The following is a 27,372-nucleotide window of genomic DNA, read 5'->3' on the forward strand; positions in this document are numbered from 1 at the left end:
TTGTTGTTCCATTTACTTATGCATGTATAGGTTGATTCTTGTATGTGCCCTGACTGGGGGATCAAACCCACGCCTTTGACATATTGGGACAACACTCTAACCAACTGAACTACCCAGCCAGGGCCGCTTTGCATTTCATGTTATTATTAATCTAAACATCTCTTCATAGGTGGGACTTTCCAGTTTTATTTCCTTTTAAATTAATTATTAATGTGAAAGACACAGTAAGACTTGTCATATATCAACTATGTAGCTATCTCTATTTATAGATATATGAGTATAAATTTGTATTTTAGGGATCGGTGACATTCAAATTTTATTGTAATGATAATTTATATTTATAAATTTGTCATAGAGGAGCAACTCCAGTAAATTTCTTCTGTACCTGCTGAATCAGAGTCTGTATATTCCTGAGATTTTTCCCCACTAGGCAGAAGGGCAAGTAGGATGAAAATATAGTTTTAAAAAATTCATTTAGATAAAGTATTATTATGTCTTGATATTGCTCATGTTACAATTTTATTGCTAAGTTCCCTTCATTTGTAGACATCTTTTAGTATGTAGTTATTTTAAATGTCTCTAATGCCTATTATTATGCCTATTAAAATAATGCCTATTATTTTAATTATCTCTAATTAAAGCATTTTCACATTTTGATGTGTATTCTAGCACAAAGGAACTTTGAAAACTTTCCATTTTATAATGCAATCTTTACTTCTGTCTTTAAAGTAATTTTATTTCAGGTAATAAGTCCCAGGGAGTTCCTTTAGCTAAGCTATGAATTTTAAAACTAACCCACATTTTTATTTTATTGTGGTACAAAAATAAACGTTAAAGGACCTCTCACTGTTTTTGTGCTTTCACTAAGTACTTTGTTTTACCTGATTATTCATGCTGCTCTCCATGAATACTAACTACTTCTATTTGGCATTCTGTTTCACAGTGAGAAGGTAGACTCACATGTCCTAATTATTATTGTTTCATTACCCAGGTAGTCCTCAGGGACCACAAGAATGTGTCCTGTTGCTTGCAGTTATGGTCAATCATCACCAACTGGAATTAATGCACAATTGAGTCAAGTCATGAATATCCCAATTCAGATGCTTCTCTTTAAAAACTGGAGATGTAAAGAATTCAGGGCATTACAGAAGACATGTTTTCTTCATTGATTTTTTAAAAGAGCCCATCAGAAGTTTACAATATGACATTCATTTACTTACCACACAACTTTGGATTTTTCTTTTACCCACTCATATTATTGTTTTTTTAAAATATTTTATTGTTTTGGTATTACAGTTGTCCCAAATTTGCTCCTTTGCCCCCCTCCACCCAGCCTGCCACCAACTCTCATAAACAGTCCCCACACTGTTGTCCACGTCCATGGGTCATTCATATATTTTCTTTGACTAAACCCTTCCCCTTCTTTCAATCAGTCCTCACCTCCCACCTCCCCTCTTACAGCTGTCAGTTTATTCTATGATTCAATGCCTCTTGTTCTTTTTTTTTCATTACATTCCTTTTATATGTGAAATCATATGGTATTTGTTTTTCACCGACTGGCTTATTTCACTTAGCATAATACTCTCCAGTTTCATCCATGCTGTCCCAGAAGGTAAGAATTCCTGCTGTGTAGTATTCCATTGTATAAATGTACCACCACTTTTTAATCCAGTCACCGATCAATGGGCACTTAGGCTGCTTCCAAATCTTGGCTATCATAAATACAGCAGCTATGAACATAGCGGTGCATATATTCTTTTGAATTGGTGTTTCAAGATTCTTAGGGTATAATCCCAGAAGTGGAATCACTGGGTCAAAAAGCAGTTACATTTTAAATTTTTTGAGGTAACTCCATACTGCTTTCCACATGGGTGCACCAATCTGCATTCCCATCAACAGTGCAAGAGTGTTCGCCTTTCTCCACATCCTGGCCAGCACTTGTCTGTTGATTTATTGATGATAGCCATTTTGGCAAGTGTGAGGTGATGTCTCATTGGGTTGAATTTGCATCTCTGTGATTTGCATCTCTAGTGATGTTGAGCATTTTTTCATATGTCTATGGGCCATCTGTATGTCCTCCTTGGAGAGGTGTCTATTCAGGTCCTTTGCCTATTTTTTTTAAATTTTTATTGTTATTCAATTACAATTGTATGCCTTTTCTCCCCATCCCTCCACCCCATTGCACATTTTTAATTGGGTTGTTTATCTTCCTGGTGTTGAGTTGTATTCTCTCCTTCTGTGTAATCTTAGGTAATGTAATTATGATGTGCCTTGGTGTGGTCCTCCTTGGGTCCAGCTTCTTTGGGACTCTCTGAGCTTCCTGGACTTCCCGGAAGTCTATTTCCTTTGCCAGACTGGGGAAGTTCTCCATTATTTGTTCAAATAAGTTTTCAATTTTTTGTTCTTCCTCTTCTCCTTCTGGCACCCCTATAATTCGGATGTTGGAACGTTTCAAGATGTCCTGGAGGTTCCTAAGCCTCTCCTCATTTTTCCAAGTTCTTGTTTCTTCATTCTTTTCTGGTTGGATGTTTCTTTCTTCCTTCTGGTCCACACCATTGATTTGAGTCCCAGTTTCCTTCGCATCACTATTGGTTCCCTGTACATTTTCCTTTGTTTCTCTTAGCATAGGCTTCATTTTTTCATCTGTTCTTCGAACAGATTCAACCAATTCTGTGAGCATCTTGATAACCAGAGTTTTGAACTGTGCATCCGATAGGTTGGCTATCTCTTCCTCAATTTATTCTTGTGTGTGGCATAAGAAGGTGGTCTGGTTTCATTTTTCTGCATATATCTGTCCAATTTTCCCAATACCATTTATTGAACAGACTACCTTTAGTCCATCTTATGTGCTTGCTTCCTCTGTCATATTCAATATAATTGATTATGAAGGCATGGGTTTATTTCTTGGGTCTCTCTTCTGTTCCATTGATCTATGTGCTTGTTTTTATGCCAGTACTATGCTGTTTTGATTACTATGGCCTCATAGTATAGTTGATATTAGGTAGCATGATTCCTCCAATTTTGTTTTTATTTATCAAGATAGTTGTTGCTATTCAGAGCCTTTAGTGGTTCCATATGAGTCTTTGAAATAATTTGTTTTAGTTCTGTAAAATATGTCATTGGTATCTTGATAGGAATTGTGTTGAATCTATAGATTGCTTTGGGTAGTATGGACATTTTAATGATGTTAATTTTTCCTATCCATGAACATGATATGTGCTTCCACTTATTTGTATCTTCTTCAATTTCTTTCTTCAGTGTCTTATAATTTTCCAAAGACAGGTATTTTACCTCCTTGGTTAGATTTATTCCTAGATATTTTATTCTTTTTGAAGGAATTGTGAATGGAGTAGTATTCTTATTTTCCCTTTCTGATAATTCATTATTGGCATAAGAATGCAACTGATTTCTGTGTTAATTTTATACCCTGCTTCTCTACTGAATTCATGTATCTGCTCTAGTAGTTTCTTGGTAGAATCTTTAGAATTCTCTATGTACAGAATCATGTCATTGCAAATAGTGAAACTTTTATTTCTTTCTTTCCAATTTGGATGTCTTTTATTTCTTCTTCTTGTCTGATTGCTGTGGCTAGGACTTCCAGTACAGTGTTGAATAAGAGATGTGAAAATGTACATCCCTGTTTTGTCCTGTTTTGTTTCTGGTTTTAAGGGGAATGCTCGTAGTTTTGACCATTGAGTATGATGGCACTGGGTTTGTCATATATGACCTTTATCATGCTTAGGTATGTTCCCTTAATTACCACTTTGCTGAGAGTTTTTATCATAAATGGGTGCTGGATTTTATCAAATGCTTTTTCTGCATCTATTCATAAAGTCATGTGGTTTTATCCTTGATTTTGTTTATGTGATGTATTACATTTATTGATTTGCAAATGTTGTACCAACTTTGCATCCCTGGAATATATCTCACTTGATCACAATGTATAATCTTTTTGATGCATTGCAGTATTCAGTTTGCTGATATTCTATTGAGGATTTTAGCATCTATGTCCATCAGAGATATTGGTCTATAATTTTCTTTTGTCTGATTTTGGAAGTAGGATAATGCTGGCCTTGTAAAATGAGCTTTGGAGTCTTCCATCCTCCTGATTTTTTTTGGAATAGTTTCAGAAGGAGAGGTGTTTGTTCTTCTCGGAATGTTTGGTAAAAATCCTGTGAAGCCATATGGTCCAGGGCTCTTGTTTGTTGGGATTTTTTTTTTATTACTGCTTCAATTTCTTAGGTGTAGTCTGTCTATTCAGATGCTCTGATTCTTCTTGATTTAGTTTGGAAGATTGTATGTTTCTAAGACTTAATCCATTTTGTCCACATTGTCCAGTTTGTTGGAATGTAGTTGTTCATATTTTCTCACAATCCTTTGCATTTCTTTGGTGTCAGTTGTTATTTCCCCTTTTATTTCTGATTTTATTTATTTGGGTACTCTCCCTTTTTTTCTCAATGAGTCTGGTTAAAGGTTTATCATACTTATTTATCTTTTCAAATAACCAGGTCTTGGATTCATTGAACACTTGTATTGGTTTTTTTTTAGGCTCTATTTCATTTATTTCTGCTCTGATCTTTATTATTTCCTTTCTTCTCACTTTGGGCTTTATTTGTTCTTTTTTGAGCTCCTTTAAGTGTCAAGTTTGATTGTTTATTTGAGCTTTTTCTTGTTTCTCGAGATAGGCCTGTAATACTATGAATTCTCCTCTCAGGATTGCTTTCCCTGTATCCCACACATTTTTGGTTGTTGTGTTCCCATTTTTCATTTGTTTCAAGTTATCTTTTGATTTATTCCTTGATCTCATTGTTGACCCATTCATTTTTTAATAACATGCTATGTAGCTTCATTGTCTTTGTGTATTTTTCAATTTTTTTTCTTGTGATTGATTTCTAGTTTCATAACATTATGATCATAGAAGATGCTTGATATGATTTCAATGTTCTTAAATGTTTTGAGACTTGTTTTGTGTCATAACATGTGGTTTGTCCTGGAAAACTTTCTATGTGCACTTGAAAAGAATGTATATTCTGCACTTTGCGGTGAAATGCTCCGAAGATATCAGTTAAATCCATTTGATCTAGTGTGTCATTTAAGGCCACTGTCTCCTTGTCAATTTCCTGTCTGGAAGATCTATCTATTAAAGTCAGTTCGGTGTTAAAATCCCCTGTCAATCTCTCTGTTTCTGTCCATCAAGATTTGCTTTACATATTTAGATGCTCCTATGTTGGGTACATAAATGTTTACTAGGTTTTTATCCTCTTGTTGGATTGTACCCCTTATCATTATGTAGGGTCCTTCTTTGCCTCTTATATAGTCTTGGTTTTAAAGTCTATTTTGTCAGATACAACTATTGTTACCCCAGCTTTTTTTTTCTTTTCATTTGCATGAAATATCTTTTTTCCATCCCTTTACTTTTAGTCTGTGTGTATCTTTCATTCTGAAGTGAGTCTCTTGGAGACAGCATGTATATGGGTCTTGTTTTCTTATCCATTCAGCTTCTCTATGACTTTTGACTGGAGCATTTGAGCCATTTACATTCAAGGTGATTATTGATTGATACTTATTTATTCCTATTTTATTTTTTAAAACTATTTTCTCTGTTTCTTTCCTTTTCTTTTTTTTTTAAGGCAAGTACTTTAATATTTGTTGTGATACTGGTTTGATGTTAACAAACTCCTTTAGCTTTTCCTTGTCTGGGAAGCTTTTTATTTCATATTCTTCTATTTTAAATTATAGCCTTGCTGGGTAGCCTTGGTTGTAGGTCCTTGCTATTCATCACCTTGAATATTTCATGCTAATCCCATTTGGACTTAAATAAATGTTTCTGTTGAGAAATCAGATGACATTCTAATGGGAGCTCCCTTGTAGTTAATTAACTGCTTTTCACTTGTGGCTTTTAAGATTCTCTCCTTGTCTTTAAGGTTTGCCATGTGTCTTGATGTTGGCTTCTTTGGACCCATCATGTTTGGAATTTGTGCTTCCTGGACTTGTGTGTCTTTTTCCTTCACCAGGTTAGGTAAGATTATGGTCATTATTTCTTCAAATAGGTTCTTGATCCTTTGCTCACTCTCTTCTCCTTAGTATCCCCATGATGTGTATGTTGTTACACTTCATGTTGTCATAAAGGTTTTTAAAAACTCTCCTCATTTTCTAAATTATTTTTCTCTTTTTGCTGCTTTGCCTGGGTGTTTTTTCCCCCCCTCTTGTCTTCTAAATCTCTGATTCGACACTCTGCTTCTATAACCTATTGTTTATTCTTTACATTGTGTTATTTATTTCAGATATTATATTCTTTATTTCTGACTGGTCCTTTTTTATGGCTTCTATGTATTTTTTCATGCTGTTTAGGATCCTTATAATCGTTGCTCTAAACTCTATATCTGATCAATTGTTTGCCTCCATTTAGTTCTTCTCCTGAGGAATTCTCTTGTTCTTTCTTTTGGGGCTTGTTTCTTTGTCTTCCCATTTTGGCTGCTATTTTTTGTTTGTTTCTATAAGGTAGATCTGCACAGACTTTGATGCAGTACTATGTCAGAACTGCCTGTGACTGGCCCTGTGCAACCTGTTTGCACCTGTCAGCGATTCATAGCTTGTGGCTCCCTCTGCTGGACTTGTGTGTGTGCAGAAAGAATCAAGCTGTGAGCCAAGGCTGGCGTTTACTAGCACCAGCCCTGGGCAGGGTCAGCTAACGTCTCAAAGCTCCCAGAGATCTGCCTTCATCTGAAGGCTTTCTGTTAGGCTTAATCAATGAAAGTGCCTCCAGCTGTACTCCCCAGCAGCCAGCTTAAGCTCCACAGGGTAGGACAAAAGAGATTCCTGCTGGTGAGGTTGTTGCTTCCCCGCAGGCTGATGCCACATGGAGGGGAATGTTCTGCCCAAGAAAGGTGGCTTCTGCAGTATGGGGATGACTCAGCATGGGAATCCTGGTGGCTGGCTCTTCAGCTCTTTCCATAGAGCCACCAACTCCAGACTCTCCTCATGTGGCTTTAGTCCACTCTGCCCTTCCTCTGCTGGAGTCCAGGGTCATTGACTGCAAACAAAATTCTGTGTTTGGCCCTTTAAGAGGTTCTCTGCTTCTTTAGTTGGCTGTAGCTGTCTCTTCCTGGCAGACAGAAACCCTGCTGCTTTTCACAACCATATGTTATTTGGATTTCTTTCCCAGTTCTGGTGCTCTAGGCTGTGGAACTCAGCTTATGCTTTAGACTCCATACTTCTCAGGGGGAATTCCCAGCCACTGAAATATCCCTCTGGTACCTCAGCTATTGCTTTTTGGAGCACAGCCAGCCATCTTGTGCTTTCACTTTCCTGCCAGTCTCAATGTGGTGCCATGGTTTCTTCCATAAGTCCTTGGTTATAAGACTTTTCTCCAGCTAGTGTTCAGTTGGTTATTCAAGATGATTTTTCTATAATTTAGTTGTAATTCTAGTTTGGACCTGGGAGGAGGTTAGTGTAGCTTCCACATATTCTGTCACCATCTTGGATCAACTTATCAAAAAACTATAACTTTAAATTTAGCAATGCCAATTCTAGGAATGTATCTGAAGGAAATAACCCCAGGCATGGAAACAGCTCTAAGCAAGAAAATATTTATCTATGCATTATTCATAGCAGGAAAAAAATTTAAAAAGAAGCGAGTTCTCTGAAAAATGCCAAATATCTAATAAAAATAGTTTTGTAAATCATAGTACATTTATTTGATATATTCTAAAGCTGGTAAAAATAATAGGTATGAAAACTAGGGAGAAAGATGGAGGAAATCTTATGGTATGTTAAATTTTAACAGTGGAATGCAAATTTTATGCACTGTATGATTGTAATTCTTCAAAAACATGCTAAAAAGAGTACCAGTAGTAAATACATTAGAATAATAATGATGGAGCTGTTAGAGTGGTGAGAGTATGGGTACTTTTTCTTTCCTCTACCTTCTATTTTTTTGTAATGTGATTATATATCTTTAAAAAGAACATGTATTAAATTTTTGAATAGGAGTTTTGCAAGTTAGGGATTTTTTTCAATATTTTTCCAGCATCTTCTCAAATCCCACTATATGTCTAAAGGCTAGATAACTAGACAGCACAAACCTTAAAGTAAAATTTTGGGAAAAATTTTTAAGTAAATTACAGATGAAAATGGTTGTGATGAAATATGATGTAAAAAATCTGGATAAAAGATGTTTTACCTGTTATAATTCTGTTGAAATATTTTTATTAAAAATAAGGCTTGAACTTTGTACATGTGACATCAAAAGCACAAGTAACAAAAATAGATAAGTTGGACTTCATCAAAATGAAAAACTTTTGTTCTCTAAAGGACACCATCGAGAAAGTGAAATAATCCATACAATGAGGGAAAATATTTGCAAGTCAGATATCTGATAAGTAAAGTGTTTCCTAAACTTTCTTATATGTCAACAGTAAAAAAACAACCCAATTTTTAAAATGGACACAGGAGTTAAATAGATCCCCCCCCCAAAAAAAAGACATGTAAATGGCTGACAAACACAAGAAAAGATGTTCAACATCATTAGTCATTAGGGAAATGCAAATAAAAACCATAGTGAGATATACCTCACACCCACCAGGTTGGCTATAATCAAAGACAGACAACAACCAGTGTTGGTGAGGATGTGGAGCATTCCAAACCCTCATTCACTGCGGTGGAAGTGTTAAATGATGAACCTACTTTGGAAAACAGTTTGGAAGTACATCAAAAAGTTAAATATAGAGTTTTCATATGAGTTAACAATTCTACTCCTAGGAGAAATGAAAACACAAAAAAACTGAATATTCAAAGCAGCATTATATATAATGGCCAACAAGTGGAAGCAAATGAATAGATAAACAAAAAGTAGTATATACATACTATGAAATATTATTCAATAAGATGAAGTTCTGACACATGCTGCACCGTAGATAAAGTTTGAAAACATTATATTAAGTGAAAGAAGCTTGTCACAAAAGAACACATATTCTATGATTTTATTTACTATATATTAAGTGTTCAAAATTGGTAAATCTATAGGGACAAGAGCTGGGAGGTAGGAAGGTGGGGTAATGGATATGAGCCTTCTTTTTGGAGTAATGAAAGTATTCTAGAATTAGATGGTAGTATAATTGCACAACTCTGTGCAGATATTAAAAGATGCTGAATCCATATGCTTTAGGAGGGTGAAATGTTATGTGAAGTAGATTTCAATAAAGCAATTAACAATAAAAACTCCTCTATTTTGATCCAAGGGTATGAAAAAGGGGCTTGAAGAAAACAACAAAAAATTAATAATGACTACCTCTCAATATTAGAATGACAAGTGATTTTCACCTGCTTCCTATTTTTTTATGTTAACCAGTATTCATAATGGACATTGTCTAATAAAGGGTATCAATAATTACTGTGATATATCATATAAGAGCCAGTTAGACAGAGCTGCGAAGCACTTGAGAGCTCTGTTGCTGACAGAGCTCTGTTGCTGACCTGTGTCACTGTCCTTGATCCAGGATGCTATTAACTTGTGTGACCTCAGATAAGTCACCTGACCTCTCTGAGTTTTATTTTCTTCTTTTGCACAAAGGACCTCATGATGAATTCACCATGTTGGGTTGTGTTGAGCATTGATTTAGAAAGTTTGTTAAGTGTAGAGTACAGTGGGTGGTGCATGGCAAGCTCAATAAATGCAAGTCAGTGATAGGAGCAACAATAATACTGGTATTAGTACCCATGGCAGTAGCAGTAAGGAATCCTTAATGCAAAAAAAAAAAAAAAAAAGGCTGAGAACCACCATTCTTGATTGGAAGGCCCTCTCCCTGCAGGTTTGTCAGTTATAAGTGCGGAGGGTAAGGTGGGCACCTCCCCAACTCACAGTGCTTTTGCAGAACATGCTTAGAGAAGCTGTTTTTGTTTGCTTTTGTTTTTGTTTTTTGTTTTCAGTATCTGGGTATTTTGAATTCCTAATACTGTTTGTTTGTTTGTTTTTTTCTCTGATCTTTGTGGAAACCAGAGCAAAGCCAGGCAATGATAGAGTATTTTCCCCAGTTTTGCCACTATATACGATCAATTTGTGCCTTTTCTTTCTTCTTTTTAAAATTGACATGCAAATAAATGATTGGATTTTGAATTTTTTCTACTAAATGAAATTATATTGGGTTGAAACATTACATTTTGAGAGATGAGGAGTAATGGACCTTAATGGAATGTGAAGTTGATCCATCACTATTAGATCTGCCCCAGCAAGAGAATCATAAATTCTACAAACCCTGTTACTGAGCTTTTGCACAACAAGCAGAAAATTAGGCTGAACTTTTGATTTTTTACATTTAGATTTTCTGTCAAAATCAATCTGAAGATCAGGATTAGTTGTCTTATCAGTTTACATTTGTCTATTGTCGCAATTTTTAAACATTTTAAAAGTTTAAACATTTTAGGCAATTTAAAAAACATATTTGTTGTTATTCTATTACAGTTGTCACAATTTTTCCTCATTGTCCTCCTCTAACCATCTCACTCTCTGCTTCCACAGTCAATTCCCACACTGTGGTCCAGTCCATGGGTCATTCTTACATATTCTTTGACTAGCCCCTTCCCCTTCTTTTCATCATTATCCTCCTCTCCCTCCCCTCTGATCACTGCTTCCGTGTTTCCATGACTGTGGTTCTGTTCTGTTCATTGAAATCCTTTTATAGGTGATATCATATGGTATTTGTCTTTCACAGACAAATATTTAGCTTAGCATAATATTCTCCAGTTCCATCCATGCTGTTGCAAAAGGTAGGAGTTCCTTCTTTCTGTTTGCTGTGTAGTATTCCATGGTGTAAAGTACTACAGTTTTTTGATCCACTCACTCATTTACTGATGGGTACGCACTTGTCTATTGTAAATAGCACTGCTATGAATGTAAGGGTGCCTAAGCTCTTTTGAACTGGTAAATCTAGATTCTTAGGGTATATTCCCAGAAGCAGAATCTCTGGATGAAAAGGCAGTTCCATTTTTAGTTTTTCTGAGGAAATTCCATACTGTTTTCCACAGTGGCTGCACCAGTCTGCATTCCCACCAACAATGCACTAGGGTTCCCTTTTCTCCATAACCTTGCCAGCACTTGTTATTTCTTGATTTGTTTATCATGGCCATTCTGACTGGTGTGAAGTGGTATCTCATTGTGGTTTTAATTTGCACCTCTCTGAAGCTAATGATGTTGAGCATTTTTTTGTATGTCTATGAGCCAACTCTATGCCCACCTTGGAGAAGTGTCTCTTCAGGTCCTTTGCTCATTTTTTAATTGGATTGTTTGGCTTCCTGGTGTTGAGTCATATGTGTTCCTTATATATTTTGGAGATCAAACCATTGTCTGATGTATCATTGGCAAATACATTCTCCCATACTGTCAATTCCCTTTTCATTTTGATGATGGTTTCTTTAGCAATGCAGAAGCTTTTTAATTTGATGTAGTCCCATTTGTTTATTTTCTCTTTTATTTCCCTTGTCCTAGAAGTTATATCGGCAAAAAATATTGCTATGTGGGATATCTGAAATTTTCCTGCCCATGTTTTTCTCTAGGACTTTCATAGTGTCACAACATATATTAAAGTCTTTTATCCATTTTGAGTTTATTCTGATATATGATGTAAGTTGGTGGCCTAGCTTCATTTTTTGGCATGTACCAGTGCAGTTCTTACATTTATTGAAGAGGCTATTTTTACTCCAGTGTATGCTCGTGTCCCCTTTGTCAAATATTAATTGACCATAGAACTTGGGTTTATTTCTGGCCTCTCTGTTCTTTTCCATTGATCTATGTGTCTGTTCTTATGCCAGTAGTAGACTGTTTGATTACAGTGGCCTTGTAGTATAATTTGATATCAGGTATTGTGACCCCTCCTACTTTGTTCTTCTTTCTCAAGATTCTGGGGCTATTCAAGATCTTTTTTAGTTCTATATACATTTTTGAAATATTTGTTCTAGATATGTGAAATTTGCAATTGGTATTTTAACAGGGATTGCATTGAATGTATAGATTGTTTTGGGTAGTATGGACATTTTAATGATGTTCATTAATTCTTCCAATCCACGAAAACGGTATATGCTTCTATTTATTTGTATCTTCCTTAATTTCTTTCTTCAGTGTTCTATAGGTTTCTGAGTACAGCTTATTGACCTCCTTGGTTAAATTTATTCCTAGGTACTTTACTTTTCTTGTTGGTGTAGTAAATGGAATATTTTTTCTTACTTTCTCTTTCTGATATTTCATTGTTGGTGTATAAAAATGCCTTCAATTTCTGAATATTGACTTTGTATCCTGCTATTTTGCCAAATTAGGTTGAGTAGTTTTTTAGGTGGAGACTATAGGCTTTTCTATGTACACTATCATGTCATCTGCAAATAATGAAAGTTTTACTTCCTCTTTTCCAATTTGGATGCCTTTTATTTCTTTTTCTTGTCTGATCGCTGTGGCTAGAACTTCCAGTCCTATGTTAATAAGAGTGTTGAAAGTGGACACCCTTGTCTTATTCCTGAGCTTAAGGAGAAAGCTCTTATTTTTTGCCCTTTGAGTGTAATGTTGAATGTAGGTTTCTCATATATAGTTTTTATTATGTTGAGGTATGCCCCCTCTATTCCCACTTTGCTGAGTGTTTTTATCATAAATAGGTGCTGGATTTTATCAAATACTTTTTCTGCGTCTATTGATACGATCATATGATTTTTGTCCTTCATTTTGTTTATGTGGTGTATTACATTTATTGATTTGTGAATATTGTACCATCCTTGCATCCCTGAGATGAATCCCACTTGATCATGGTGTATGATCTTTTTAATGTATTTCTGAATCTAGATTACCAATATTTTGTTGAGGATTTTAACATCTATGTTCATTAGAATTATTGCCCTATAGTTTTCTTTTTTTTGTTGTGTCTTTACCTGGTTTTGGAATTAGGATGATATAGGCCTTGTAAAAAGAGTTGCAGAGTCTTACCTCTTCTTGAATTTTTTGGAATAGTCTGACAAGGATAGGGGTTAGTTCTTCCTTACATGTTTGGTGAAATTCACCTGTGGTGCCATCTGGTCCAGGGCTTTTGTGTGCTGAGAGTATTTTGATTACTGCTTCAGTTTAACTAGTTGTTATTGGTCTATTCAGGCTTTCTGCTTCTTCTTGTTTCAGTTTTGAAAGATTGTATGTTTTTAGAAATTTATCCATTTTGACCAGGTTGTCCAATTTCTTGGTATATAGTTGTTCATAGTAACTTTTTACAATCCTTTGGATTTTGGTAGTATCAGTTGTAATGTCTCCTCTAAATAAATTGTGATTTTATTTATTTGGGTCCTCTCCCTTTTTTTCTTGATGAGTCTGGTTAAAAGCTTTTTGACTTTGTTTATCTTTTCAAAGAAACAGCTCCTGGATTATTGATCCTTTGATTGTTCTTTTAGTCTCTATGTCATTTAATTCTGCTCTGATCTTGATTATTTCCTTCCTTCTACTTGCTCTGGGCCTTGTTTGTTATTGTTCCTATAGTTCTTGTAGATATAGGGTTAGGTTGTTTGAGATTTTTCTATCTTCTTTAGGTAGGCCTGTATTGCTATGAATGTCCCTTTCAGTATTGCCTTTGCTGTGTCCCATAGGTTTTGGGTTGTCCTGTGTTCATTTTCTTTTGTTTCTTGATATTTTTTGCTTTCTTCCTTGATTTCATTATTGACCCATTCATTAATTAATAACATGTTTTCAGTCACCATGTATTTGAATATTTTTTAGTTTCTTCTTTGAGTTTGGTGTCCAGTTTTAATCCATTGTGATCTGAGCACATCCTGATATAACTTCAATTTCCTTGAATTTGTTGAGGCTTGTTTTGTGTCCTATCATGTGGTCTATCTTTGAAAATGTTCCATGTGCATTTGAAAAGAGTGTATGTATATTCTGCTTCTTTGGTGTGAAAGGTTTGCATATATCAATTAAGTCTATTTAATCTAGAGTGTAATTCAGTGCCACAACATCCTTGTTGATTCTTTGTTTAGAAGATCTATTCATTGTTGACAGTGTGGTGTTAAAAGTCCCTATGATTGTGTTGTTGTCAGTATCTTTCTTGAAGTTCTCCAAGATTTTCTGTATACATTTAGGTGATCCTATGTTGGGTGCATACATGTTTACAAGGGTTATAGCCTCCTGTTGGACTACTCCCTTAAGTATTATGTAGTGACCTTCTTTGTCCCTTTTTATGACCTTTGTTTTGAAGTTTGTTTTGTCTAAGTATTGCTACCCCAGCTTTCTTTCTGTGTTATTTGCTTGGAATTTTTTATTCCATCCCTTCCCTTTCAACCTGTATAAATCTTTTGTTCTGAGGTGGTCTCTTATAGACAGTATATATGTGGGTTGTGTTTTCTTATCATTTCAGCTATCCTATGTCTTTTGATAGGAGCATTTAATCTATTTATGTTTAAAGTTATTATTGGTAGGTGCTTATTCCTTGCCATTTTTCCATACTTGTGTTCCTTCCCCCACCCTCCTTTTTATAACAGTCCATTTAGCATGTCTTTCAGTGCTAGCTTGGTGGAGATGTACTCTTTTAGCCTTCTTTTGTCTGGAAAGCTCTTTATTTCATCTTCCATTTTAAATGAGAACCTTGCTGGATAGAGTAGTCTTGATTGTAGGTCCTTGTTTTTCATCACCTGGAATATTTTGTGCCAATCCCTTCTGGCTTGTAGTGTTTCTGTTGAGAAATCAGATAATAGTCTTATTGGGGGTTTCTTATATGTTACTAGCTGTTTCTCCCTTGCTGCCTTTAAGATTCTCCCTTTGTCTTTAAATTTTGCCATTTTAATTATGATGCAGTCTTGGAGCAGACCTCTTTGGATTCATCTTGGTTGGAACTCTCTGTGCTTTCTGAAATTGCATGACTTTTCCCCTCACCAACTTAAGGAAATTTTCTGTCAGTATTTTTTCAAACAGGTTTTCTAGCCCTTGCTCCTTTTCTTTTCCTTCTGATATTGCTATGATGTGAATGTTGTTATGTTTCATGTTTTCTTGAAACTCCCTGAAACAATCCTTGTTCTTTTTGAGTCTTTTTACATTTTGTTGCTCTGCCTGGGTCTTTCTTTCTACATTGTCTTCCAGCTCACTGATTTGGTGATCTGCTTCATCTAGCCTGCTTGTAATTCCTTCTAGTGTATTTTTCACTTCAGATATTGTACTCTTCATTTCTTTCTGGTTCTTATTAATAGTTTGTCCTTTTTTCATGCTGCTGTAGTTCCCCCTAAGTTCCTTGTACCTTTCATAAAGTTCTTTGTAGTTCTCACTGAGTTCCTTGAGCATCCTTATAACCATTATTTTGAATTCTATGTCTGACAAATTGCTTGTCTCAATTTCATTTAGCTCTTTTTCTGGGGATTCCTCCTTTCCTTTTGATTGGGGCTTATTTCTTTGTCTCCCCATTTTAGGTGACTTTTAATTTTACGTATTAAATTGGTCTACTTTGACTCCCTGTCTTCATGTGGGGGACTTCTGTGGTAGGAGTTCTGTGGGACTCAGTGGTGCAATGTCTTCGATATCTTGATCTGGATGTTCTAGGGTTGCCCTTTCTTCAGTTGATGTGGGCTCTCTTTTACTTGGGCTTTGATTATTTTTGGTTCATTCTTGGTGGGTTCTCCCCTCTGGCTGGCTGACTGGGAGTCACAAACCCCACCATGTCCTTTATAAGCCCATTGTGAAGTGTCCTCTGTACCCCTTGGATTCCAAACTTCCTATTAGCTAAGATTTCATTGAATGTTCACTTTATTTATTGGAAGATCAGCCAAGTAACCAAGTTGAGGGCAAGAGCAAGTAGACTCAGCTTCCACCTAACTGGTGGCCATCTTCTGCTGGAGTGCCAAAAGGTAGAAATTTTTTATTTCTTTAATAATTTTCCTGATGCCAATTGTTTGGTGTGTTCCTCATTTTGTTTGCTGATCTTGAGCACTGGAAAAGACTGCAAGCCTTTTAACCAAGCCTCCTTGCTGTTAATCTTGTGGACTCCATGGCTGGCTTCTACCCAGTGAAATGTTGGGGAGCCAGATAAGCCACCTTCAGTTTGGCTCTTAAAACATCCGTATGATTGCCCAGCTCTCTCTTTCCTTGGATGCTCTGCATTGTAGAAGAAGGAACCAAGATCCCTGAGTCCTCTCTGGAGAGGAGCTGCTGAAGAAATGCCCAAAGCTCCAAACTGTGACAGGAATGATAAGTAAACCTTTATTGGATTAAGCCTGTCCTGTCTTTTCTAAACAACTGTATTTTATAAGAAATCCCTGAATTCTTTTGTAAGAAAGTTGATATTACATCATATTAACTGTGAATAATTTTAGTGTATATATATATTTCACTTTCAGTAATGTAACTAGGATCAGATGTCTTTGTAGCCTGTGTCCTTATGTGTTACATGTAGCATCACTTGGATTTTTGCTTTAAAATTTTTTTTTCATTCCAACATGAAAGAGGGCTCTTATCTACCCAAGCTTCTCCGCAAGCTGCATGCCTTGGTTTTTTATTTGTAGCCAAATGCAATAGTTCAAAAGAGCTGAATTCATGAAAAATGATACTTCCAATGGATGTTATAATATTCTTTTTCCCCTTTTGGAAAAAAATGTTTAGTAATCAAATTACTAATGCATTAAGACAAATAAACTCATGAGTTGAGAAATTTTCACACTGTACCCTTTGCCAGGGTTCCAGAAGTTCCTAGCACCTTACAAGCTATCACATTTATATTACAAAATCATTTTTCCCTCTAATTTAAAAGCACCTCAAAGACAAGGGACCAGGTTTTGGTGGTGGTGGTGGTTAAAATCAAGTGTTGAGAGTTGGGTTAATTTTACTCCTTGATTATTGTAAATTCTCATTATTAGTCCATGTTAGGCCCCTCTCTGGTTTTATATCATTTTATTTTATTTCTACCTGTTCATCTTTACTTGATGCGGATCCTGGCCCATGGGATCCGTGTGTTGTGGCTGAGACGAGACAAATTCACACGGACTACCGAGTCCTGTGGAGGAAAAGGGGCAGCACAGCCACTCTCTCAAGAGGCAAGCGCCTTGACCCTTGCCTTGACAGGCTTTTTTATTGCTTTTCTGGGCACATTACATTGAGGATGATCCTCATTTGCTATGCACAGGTTTGCTTTAAGCAGTTACAGAAAACAAAGGAGAGGATGTTGCTAATTACATCAGAAAGGAAGGATATTTTCAAATGTAAAAGGAAAAGTGGTTAAACTGGTTACATTTGTCCTTGGAAGGTTTAGGATAGATTATAGGAAGTTACTTTAAAGATATGCAGTAAACGTTTGCTGCCTCAATTCAGGGTAGGGGAATTTTAGCAAAAGCAAGCCTCATAGCAGCCAAGGTACAATGCAGGCCTCATTCCCCATGGGAGAACCTATCTGTGGGCGTGGGTCCTGTGGGCTCGCTCTCCACTGGCCTTTCTGAGTGGGAGCTGGGCCCACACCATGCAGAACAGTCTCCTGTATTTACTCTCCCAGATAAGCCATCCACTGATGTTTTTGATATATGTTGCTAAATATGCATGTATCCTTATGAAATATGTGTTATGCCGGAGTGTGTGTGTATGTACATGTACATAAAATCTTTGCTTCTTCATGAGCATTACATGACATTGTACAAAGTGTGATGCAAAAGTCTGAGCTAGTTTCTGGAATGTTAAATAGAGCACTTCCTCCACAGACTTTCAGATAACATGCTGATGATTAGACTATGCAACTTTATTACATTTATATGGTTTTGAATGCCCTTTGAAATGTGATTAATTCTTTTAAGGATCATGGACCCTTATGACACTTGGCTCATAAATAATTAAATCCATTTAATACTCCAGAATGAACCAAACCTATCAGAACTCAGGTTCTCAGCAGAGTGGGCTGTGGTTCACTAATTTTGAAATACTATCACTGCTTTATGCTATCTTTACTTCAGTTCATTTGAATAATGCAATACAGGGGACAAAAGAGGGGAAGTTATGCATGTAGAGTTTATATTAAAATATGCAATTTTATTAATTTGAAAAAACCTCAAAATCCAGAAAAATAGAACAATACAATAGACTATATGCCTCCAAATTTCTTATTTTATTTTTTTGGAAATTTAGACATTTAACAATATTAAGAAATTATTGGCTTTTTTTAGGTGTGAAAAGTTTTGTGATTATAGTTTCAGTGCCCTTATCTTGGAGAGATACATTCTTAAAATTTACAGAAAAAATAACTAGGTAACTGAGATTTGCTTCAAAAAAACACAGGAAGGGGCAAGACTGGTTGTGGGTAATTAGTTGTCAGAAATGGGTAGGTACTCGAGGTTCACTGTAGTATTCCATGGACTGTGCTGTATGTTGGAAATCCTTCCTAATTAAAAGCATAAAAATGGGACTAGGCAAGGTCTGACTTCCTACTCCCCCTTCCAGTCCAACCCCAGACTTCTGCCTCTGGGCAAATCTCACAGTTGGAGGAGCACTTATGTTTGTGTCATCCAAACTCCCCACTAAAACAGCTGCAGCCAGGAAAATGCCTACATGATTGTGGTGGGAGGTCCCATTGGCAGTGTCGTGCTCAATAGCTCAGTGTTTTGCAGCCCTTGAGCAGGTGGTAAAGGATTACCTGGACACCGGCTGGCGTGCCCAAGTGCTTGATCCAGCCTCGCTTGTGCATCTGCCTGATGTTGCTCAGCTGGTACTCATTCCTGCGCACCTTGCCTCTGCTTGGCTGGATGGTGGGGAGTCCTAGGTGTGGCAACCCCAAAAAGGCCTGGGGCTGGAGCCACCTGACACCCTGTATTGCCACCGAACTACTGACCGGACACAAAAGGCAGCTTGGGGGTATGCTCAAGAGAGCCGCAGATCACGCTGTCACCCGTGCCAGCTATTCCAAAACCCATCCAAATTTCTTCTTTAAAAAAGAATTTATTTCAGATATTTAAAAAGCATTAAAATAATGTAAAGAGCATTACTCTGTCCATTCTTCAGCTTAAGACCTTATACAATTGAAAGCACCTGCTTGATCCATTCCCCTCCATTCTTCCATCCCTAAGTCACCATTATCCTGAATTTTGTGTTTATCATGTTTATGTTAGTCTATGCATTTACTACTCATACATGCATCCAAAACAATAGTATTGCTTTGCAGATTATCAGCTTTATATAAAAGATATCATACCCTTAGTATCATTTTGTAACTTCCTTTTTTTGGAAATTTCTTTTTGTGTGAATGTGTGTGGTGCTAATTCACTCACATTGCACTGCTGATCATTCTGAGGACAGCCATTGTCATGGTCTCTGCTTGAATGTGACGCTGAGTGTGAAGGGATGCTCCCTCTGGTCTCCCTTGCCTCCACTGTCCCTGTGATGTGCCCTGTTTACCCTGGAACCCAGGTTCTCACCACACCCTCTGAACAAACAGTGTGCATCCCCTGTGTGTGAGTCCTCTAGAACACTGGCCTATCTGAGCTTCTGGGTGTTGCACCCATCTCAGCTCTGGCCTCTTCACACTCACTGTCTCTCTTCTCTCACTGCACCCTAACTTCACTCTCCTCTCACTCCCTTCACCTGTCCCACCTTCTCACCAACACCGCGCTGCCATTGCTCCTCTACCCTTTCCACTCCTACCTATGTCCTTATTTCCTCTGCCTCAAAAGCCTCCTTGCCACAGGGCTCATTTTACTTTCCACTTATACTTTTTTAACCTCCATCTCCAGCCTTTTCATCTTTGTCACCAGGATCTTCTCTACAGCTAGACCTACCTCCTCCAACTTTCTTTTTCTTCCCACTCAATACAGGCCTCTCTCTGCCACCATAGCTCCTTTTGCCACCAATCCCAACCACCGTCTTTCTTTCCTTCCTTCCTTTTACCTTATCTTTGGCCACTTCCCTGCGACCAAATCATTTTATTCTGTTGGATCCCCCATTCTTAATGGACAATTTTAATGACCTTTGCTCATTAATTTACCATTAATTTGCCTTTTCTTCCCTGCCCTTGGAGCATGCTCATGGCCTAAATCTTCTTCACCAATTTGATCTCACTTTCTGTCACTGGACCCTTCCCTGTCATCTGACCCCCAATGTATATTACTTTAACTATGACTCAGTCTGAGTCAGTTCCAGTCCCACCGAATATTGTCTCATGGAGTTCATGTCCATAGAACCCCTATTGATTGGCCTCTTCTGTCCTAACAATACCAGGCATTGCTCCCCTAAGCCTGACTAAGAAGGTAGCTCCTTCTTATGCTGAGTTTCCATGTGAGGAAAAGGCTGTGGGAGATGAATTGAGCAATTCCTCCAGGGGTCAAAGAGTCCAGGGAAATAATCAAGGCCAAGCTCCTCAGCTACAATCAAGAGATGGTCCTAGAGCCAGTGAACTGGGAACGCCTCAGAGTAAAATGGATATCTATGCAATGACCCAGGAATGCCCCCCACCACAAGGAATGTTGGTTGCCATGCCTTACAGAGCAGCTTGCTAGCAGTTTGAAGATCAAATTTGAAATAAAGCTACAGAACCAGTTATAGGTTTTCCTGTTACTCAGATACTTCTCAGGTCCCACTGGCCCATGTGCAAAGTGTGCTCAATGGGGACATGGCAGCTTCCCAGGTGCGGGGTGTCCATATGGAGGCAAGAGGGAGCTGCCTGGGGCAGTAGGAACACTGTCTCTGAGATGCTGGCCCCAGTAAAGAGCCAGGACAAGTATTTAACCCCAGGGAAAGAGAGAGAGGTCTCTGAGAGCTCTATTAGAGTGAGCAAGGAGAAGAGCAGGCAGAAATGGGGACCTCCCAGGCCAGAAGGAAGATCCAGCCTGCCCAGTTCAGAGCAGAGGCTCTTTTAAGCAAGACCCCACAAATTCCTGACACAGAATGAGCAGAAAGAAAATTGAGAAAAAGGATGGGACACTTTTTACAGTTAATTTATGCCAGGAAAAAAGGCAATGAGCAAGAAGGCGCTTTTCAAAAATCCAAGTCTGTGTGGGGTTCTGACAGAGCCAGACTCCAGGCTCAGTTGAAGGGAAAGATGTCTTCAAGAGCAGTGGGGATGCTGAAGGTCAGGAGTGCATCACAGTCATGGGCCTGATCCTGAGAAGAAACTGAAACTTGGGCATGGACTTCACACATGATAGGAAGGTTAGGCCAAGGAGGAACTCTGGTCCTGGCAGAGCCTGGATACGGGCATTGCTGCAACCACAAGGTTCCCTTCTTCCCAGAACGAGGGCAAGTGATAAGTGCCACATCCTGTAGCCATCAAGCAGGCTTTAAGGGCCACGGTTGTCCCAGCAGAAATAAGCAATAAGTCACCAAGAATAAGACATATTGACATCTCATACCCCTCAATGCATGGAACATGATTTCTGGCATATTATTGCCAAAAATGTGTAAGCTCAACCTAATCAAGAAAGTGCCAGTCACACCCTAATTGAGGGACATTTTACAAAATAACAGTACTTTTCAAAAGTATCAAGGCCAGGGAAGACAAGAAAAGAGTGAGGAAATGCCACAGATGGAAGAGGCTAAGCATATGTAATAACTAAATGTGATGAGGGATCCTGGGTTGAATCCCAAAACAGAAAACCATTTGTGGAAAAACTACTAAAATTCATTAAGTCTGTAGTGTTTTACTTACTGCACCAATGTTAATTTCTTGGTTTTGATTATTGTACTGCAGTGATATAAATTAACATTAGGGGAACCTGGGTGAAGTTTATACAGGAATTCTGTACTATTTTTGCAACTTCTCTGTAAATCTAAGATGATGTCAAAATAGAAAGTCTTTTAAAAATCCAGATTTGATGCCTTTTTTGGTGTTAATTTTTGATCATTGATTCAATTTCTTCATTAGTTATTGGTTTTCTATTCCTTTTCTAGACAATTTTGCTAATTTTCCTCAAAAGTTTTCCATTTCAACTATGTTTTTGGAATGATTCACATGATACTAATTTGTATTATTCTTCAATACGTTTTGAAATCTCTACTGGGTTTATCGTTACATCACCTTTTTTATCAATAATATTATTCATTTGTGCTCTTTCTTGCTCCGTTTTCCCCTTTGATCAGGACTACGAGAAGCTTTGTCTTTTTTACTAGCCTTTCAAAGAATGCGTTTTGATTTTGTTCATCATTCTTTGTTTTTTATTCTCATAATTTCTGCTTTTATTTTCATTATTTTCTTCCACTTTTTTAGTTCATTCTACTACTCTTTTTCTAACTTCTTGCATTAAATTCTTTTCTCATTAATTTGCCGCCTGTCATGTGTTCTAACAGAAGCAGTCGTAAGTATACGCTTATGTTCCTGCCTCTGTTTGACTGCATCACTCCAGCTTTCATATGTAGTATTTTCGTTGTACAATTTTAACGGCCATACTTTCTGTTGTAATTTTTCCTTTACCCCATTGGTTATTGATAAGTATGCCTTGTTATTTCAAAATATATTTCAAAATTTGTTATTATTGCCAATTTTATTTTATTAAAACATGGGCATTTGTGGTCTAAATTATATCATTGTCATTTGTCACAAGGCTCACAATATAATTTTAATAAATACAATCTTCACTTTTCCCTCAAAATAGTTACTGGTTGCCAGAAATGAGAAAATGTTTCAAAATAGAATACATGTAATTGAATGATCTGAGGTTTCAACTTTGGCTCGCCCTCCCCACATCTTTCCAACAATTTTCTATCTTAGTGAAGACTATTGGAGCACACCTTTAGGTTGATTTGTGATTCTGTTCACCAACTTCAAACAAATTACAGCCAATAAAAGTTTTCAAATGAACCTCTCCTCTCTGGCACTTACAGGTGTCAGTGACATTTGTCTTTGGATAGAGGTTATGGAGATTTGCGATTGTGCGGAAGGATATAGGTTCAGAATCAGTACTTATTATTGCTGGTGTTAAAGTATGACAAGTAATATTCTGGTGAATTTATATATTCCCAGGATTAAAACACTGAGCTAAACTGGAATCTGAAGACAAGGTCAGGAAAGTCACTCTGTAAAATGGAATCTAATAAGACTTAATATACAAGGGAAAGGAGCTTTGTAACATATCTTATTTCGTGGTTTTGAATGCTCTTTTCTATGAGCCCAAGATGTTAGAAGTAATGGTCCTAACTCATCTAGACTAAAAAGAGAATCCAGTAGTAGTTATCCATCACTGCCTGTATTAGTCAGGATTGCACAGATACAGAACCAATAGGATGTGTGTGTGTGTGTGTGTGTGTGTGTGTGTGGAGAGAGAGAGAGAGAGAGAGAGAGAGAAATTGAGATTTAAGTAATTGGCTCATAGGATTATAGAGGCTGGCAAGTCCAAAGTCTGGTGTGTGGGCCAGCAGGCCAGCAGGGAAGAGCCAATGCTGCAGTTCACTTTAAGTCCGAGGGCCACCTGCTGGAAGAATTCCTTTTTGCTCAAAGGAGGCCAGTTTTTGTTCTATTTAGACCTTCTACTGATTAGATGAGGCTCACCCACATCATGAAGGACGAACTTCTTTTCTCAAAGTTCACAGATTTTAATGTTAATCTCATCCAGCAACATCCAGAATAATGTTTGACCAGCTAGTAAACACTGTGGCCCAGCCAAGTTAACCCATAACGTTAACCTTCACGCTGCCCAAGATGGATAGGGGCCGCAATTGGTGGCTGCTGGTATTTTAGTCCCTGGGAGACAAGATGCCCAAAAGAAAAGTGGCCTGACTTTGATTACCAATTGTGTCTCTTTTTAGTTTTGAGATCTTAAGCAGTTTAGTTAACCTCTTGGAGCTTCAGATTTTTTTATACCTAAATATTAGGGTTGTGAGAATTAAATGATATAATCCTATATAACATCCAATGGTCTCTTTGTAGGTGTTCAGAAATTGTTCATTTTCTGAGCTTCCCCAGGAAGGTGCATTTTCAAGCTGCTGCCTCAGCCTGATTCAAACTTCCCATCTGACCCAGGGTTATAACACGTTGAACTCAAGGCCATGTTCCGATGATTAATTCCATTTGCCATGTAGGGCACTTCATGGACTCTCTAGTCTACCTTCCACATGACCTTGCAGCTCCACGCACACAGCCTCTGTCCAACTCATTCTTTGTGTTTTTTAGGTCAAATTCAGAGAGTCTGACTGGTTGCTGGCCAGCTCCTTTGGTCAGATGATCGAATCAGCTGTGGCCAAGTGGGAATGGATCATGTAATTTGATAGATTAATGCTTGCAGGAATCTCAGTCAAAAACTTAAACTGAAAGGTTAAGTTGTGTGTGCCAAGCAAAATACCCTACAACTTAGTCTCTAATATGGTTGCCTAGCTGGGTCAGTTAATGCATCTCCAAATGTGGTGCCTGCCCTCTGCTCCTGTACCTCCAGCCCAGAGTTTGCCAGTAACTCACAGCTAGCCTCAAGGCTTAAGCAGGCTGGTTTCCCACCAAGTGGGAGAAGCCAAGGCTTTCTGTCTCTTGTGGCTATTTGCCTAGCCTATGGAGAAACTTGACCTCTCCAACATTGTTTTCCCAATAGACCCCTATGGTTTCTGCACATCTTCTCTTGTCCTGCTTGTGTAGCCCTGTCTCCAATCTCGGTGGCTCCCCTGGTCTTTGCTTCCTCCTCTCTCCACACAGCCAACTCCTCATTTCTGAAATAGGCTTTTCTCTTCACTCCATGTATCCTACAAGGTCACTGCCATATGGGGTGGCAAAGAAATGATGGATATATTTATAGCAGTTAGGAAAACTAACTGTATTTTGGATTTGGAGAACTTCCCCCACCTAAATCCTTTCCTATAATAAAAGTTTAAAATCCTTTCCTTGTAGCTTACCTTGGTCTTTCTTAAACCCTAGCAGCAATGTCACACTGAGGTTTCTCTCTCTGTGCAAGCATCACTGTACTAAAACATATTTCTCACTAAATTTTGGCTGAAGGGAAAATTATTTCTAAGTTATTTTTTTCTTTAGCCAAAAAGTATATACTAATTAAAACATCATTTATAAACAGGAACAAGAAATAATTTCTAGCTTATGGGTGATCACTTTATTCTTTCATGACTTACATATTTATGTTTTTGGATAAAACCTATGAATACTAACTGCCTTTTTATTCCAGTAAATGAGACTGGTTGGGAGTGAATTGGAGAAGGAAAGTGTGGGGCACATAATTGAAACATAAGATGTAATGGTGGAGTTGAGGTCTCTGTCTGCCAGTGAATCATGTTGTGACTTTAACTAAGTACCACACTTCGTGCTCTGACTCTCCACCTGGAAGATTATGATAATATGACTGTCTGGCAAGAATGGAATGCAAGTCTATTTTTTTAAAGGGAGAACATTAAAGAGATTATTGGATTTTGGATCCAAACAGGCTAATGTTCAAAACAGTAGTCTGGGAAATGAGAATCCTTGTTAAGCCTCAAACATTTTACCCTTGGTTAATAGAGTTTGTAATATTTGAAGAAGCTTCTTTTAAATATAGAGTTTCACCAAACTGATAGTACTCATACATTGTTTAGCCAAAGAGACAGATGAATGAGCAATTTACAAAAGATGAAACACATTTGACCAAGTAACATACAAAACAATTATCATCCACACTAATAATATAAAAAATTGCAAACTAAACAATGAGGTAACTTTTTTTCACTTTTCAAATTGGAAAAAAAGTTAAATAGTCTAATTACACAAGTCCAACTTTGGTGATGGTATGGGGAAAGGCACACTTGGTGAGAGTGTAAGTCAGTATGGGATTTTCTCCTTCTCCTTTCCTTCACTGGTGCCAAAAGGATAAAGATCATTCTAGTTTGGGAGCTGACACCCACAGCAGTCATTACCACCCAGCCAGAACCTGCCATGACATGGGTCTCTGTATGAAAAAAGAGGAAATAGGAGGAGTGTTGTTTTTTACACCTCGCCATGTGTTGTCATGAAACACAAACTTAGAAAAAAAAACCAATCTGTCTTCTTTGCTCCCCATGGATAACGATATACTCAGCAGACAGTAGGAAAAGGCCAAGAGTTAGACCTACTCTATTTTTTGGACTATAAGACACACAGGACCATGAGACATAGCTAGGTTTTTGAGGAGGAAAATAAGAAAAAAATACCCATTCCACCGCCACCGCGCGGCCCCCCCCCCCCCCCCCCCCCCCCCCCGGGCCAAGCTACATTCGGACTATAAGACGCAATCCCATTTTCCTCCCAAATTTGGGCAGGGGGCGGGCTGCGTCTTATAGTCTGAAAAATATATTTAAAATAGACCCAGAAAATTGAGGGATAAGGAGAAAAATGTGTCTAACTGCTTTAGGGTGAGGCTCCTTCCCCCACAACTCACCCTCAACCAGCAGAACCCCTCCAAGGCCCCTATAAGCACTTGCTTCATCAATAACTTCTTTTAAATTACCTGATGTCCTCGTATTCAACTCACTAATATGCTACGGTCCCAGTTGAATCTGGAAGGAAATGGGACAGGGCCAGAAGAGAGAGCAGGGTCTAGATCAGGTCTCTATGGCCTGGCTGACTGAGGGGAGGCAGAGTGGAAACTGGGGTGACCACAGGCCATACCTGAGAGCAACGTGGGGTCTCTTTCTATGAACTCCTTGACATGATTCAATTCTCCAGTTAAACAGCTCTCATCAATATTCTCCTGGATCAGTATTCCACCTGCAGGTGGAAGATCACCTACTGCACACAGAGGAAGGGGTTAGATGGAAAGAAGGGGGGTAAGAGCCTGGTGGAAGGTGGGGACCATCCAACCTTCCTAGGATATGATGTTAGGGCTGCCTCCATGGCTTGACCTATAGGGCACTGGCCCAGGTTGTATCTGGAGAGCCTTTGAAAGACAACTTAAGCTTTGACACCTGGACAAAACTCCTTTCCAGGTATCATAAATTCAAATAATTAATGATCCCCAAATTCCTTCCCATAGCCTGAATATTATCTATAATTTTAACAGGGTACCAGGCTGACAATCTTTTGGGAGAGTTTCAGTTAATTCTTTCTTTGAATTTCCTTCTCACAACTTCCTTAAATGCTAATCTAGAAGCTAAAACAATCTAGGGTCAAATCTAGAAGATTTATTCAGTTCTTTTTATGTTTTCCATTTCTTTCATTATACTTATGTTTTCCTTTAAATCTTGACTATATATAAAATTGCTGTTTTAAAAGTCCTTATCTGCTAATTTCATCATCTATGTCATTTCTGAGTCTGTTCTTGACTGATTCTTCTCCTGTTTATGGTTTACATTTCCTGCTTCTTCACATATACAGGGTGGGACAAAAGCAGATTTACAGTTGTTCATAGGGAAAATAGTACAATCATTAATAAATAAAAGTACAAGAATAAACTCCGTGTTTCATGTGCTCATAGCGGTAAACCTACCTTTGTCCCACCCTGTATAGTAATTTTTTAATTGAATACTGG

General features: G+C 37.7%; 1 pseudogene; it reads right to left on the reverse strand.

Annotated features, from left to right (window-relative positions):
* Window positions 1-18,563: 18,563 nt before the first annotated feature.
* Window positions 18,564-19,280, reverse strand: LOC112320486 (large ribosomal subunit protein bL34m pseudogene; annotated as a pseudogene).
* Between the last annotated feature and the right edge of the window lie 8,092 nt (window positions 19,281-27,372).

Source organism: Desmodus rotundus, chromosome 2 (genome assembly GCF_022682495.2).
Source record: "Desmodus rotundus isolate HL8 chromosome 2, HLdesRot8A.1, whole genome shotgun sequence".
In the NCBI taxonomy this organism is placed as follows: domain Eukaryota; kingdom Metazoa; phylum Chordata; class Mammalia; order Chiroptera; family Phyllostomidae; genus Desmodus; species Desmodus rotundus.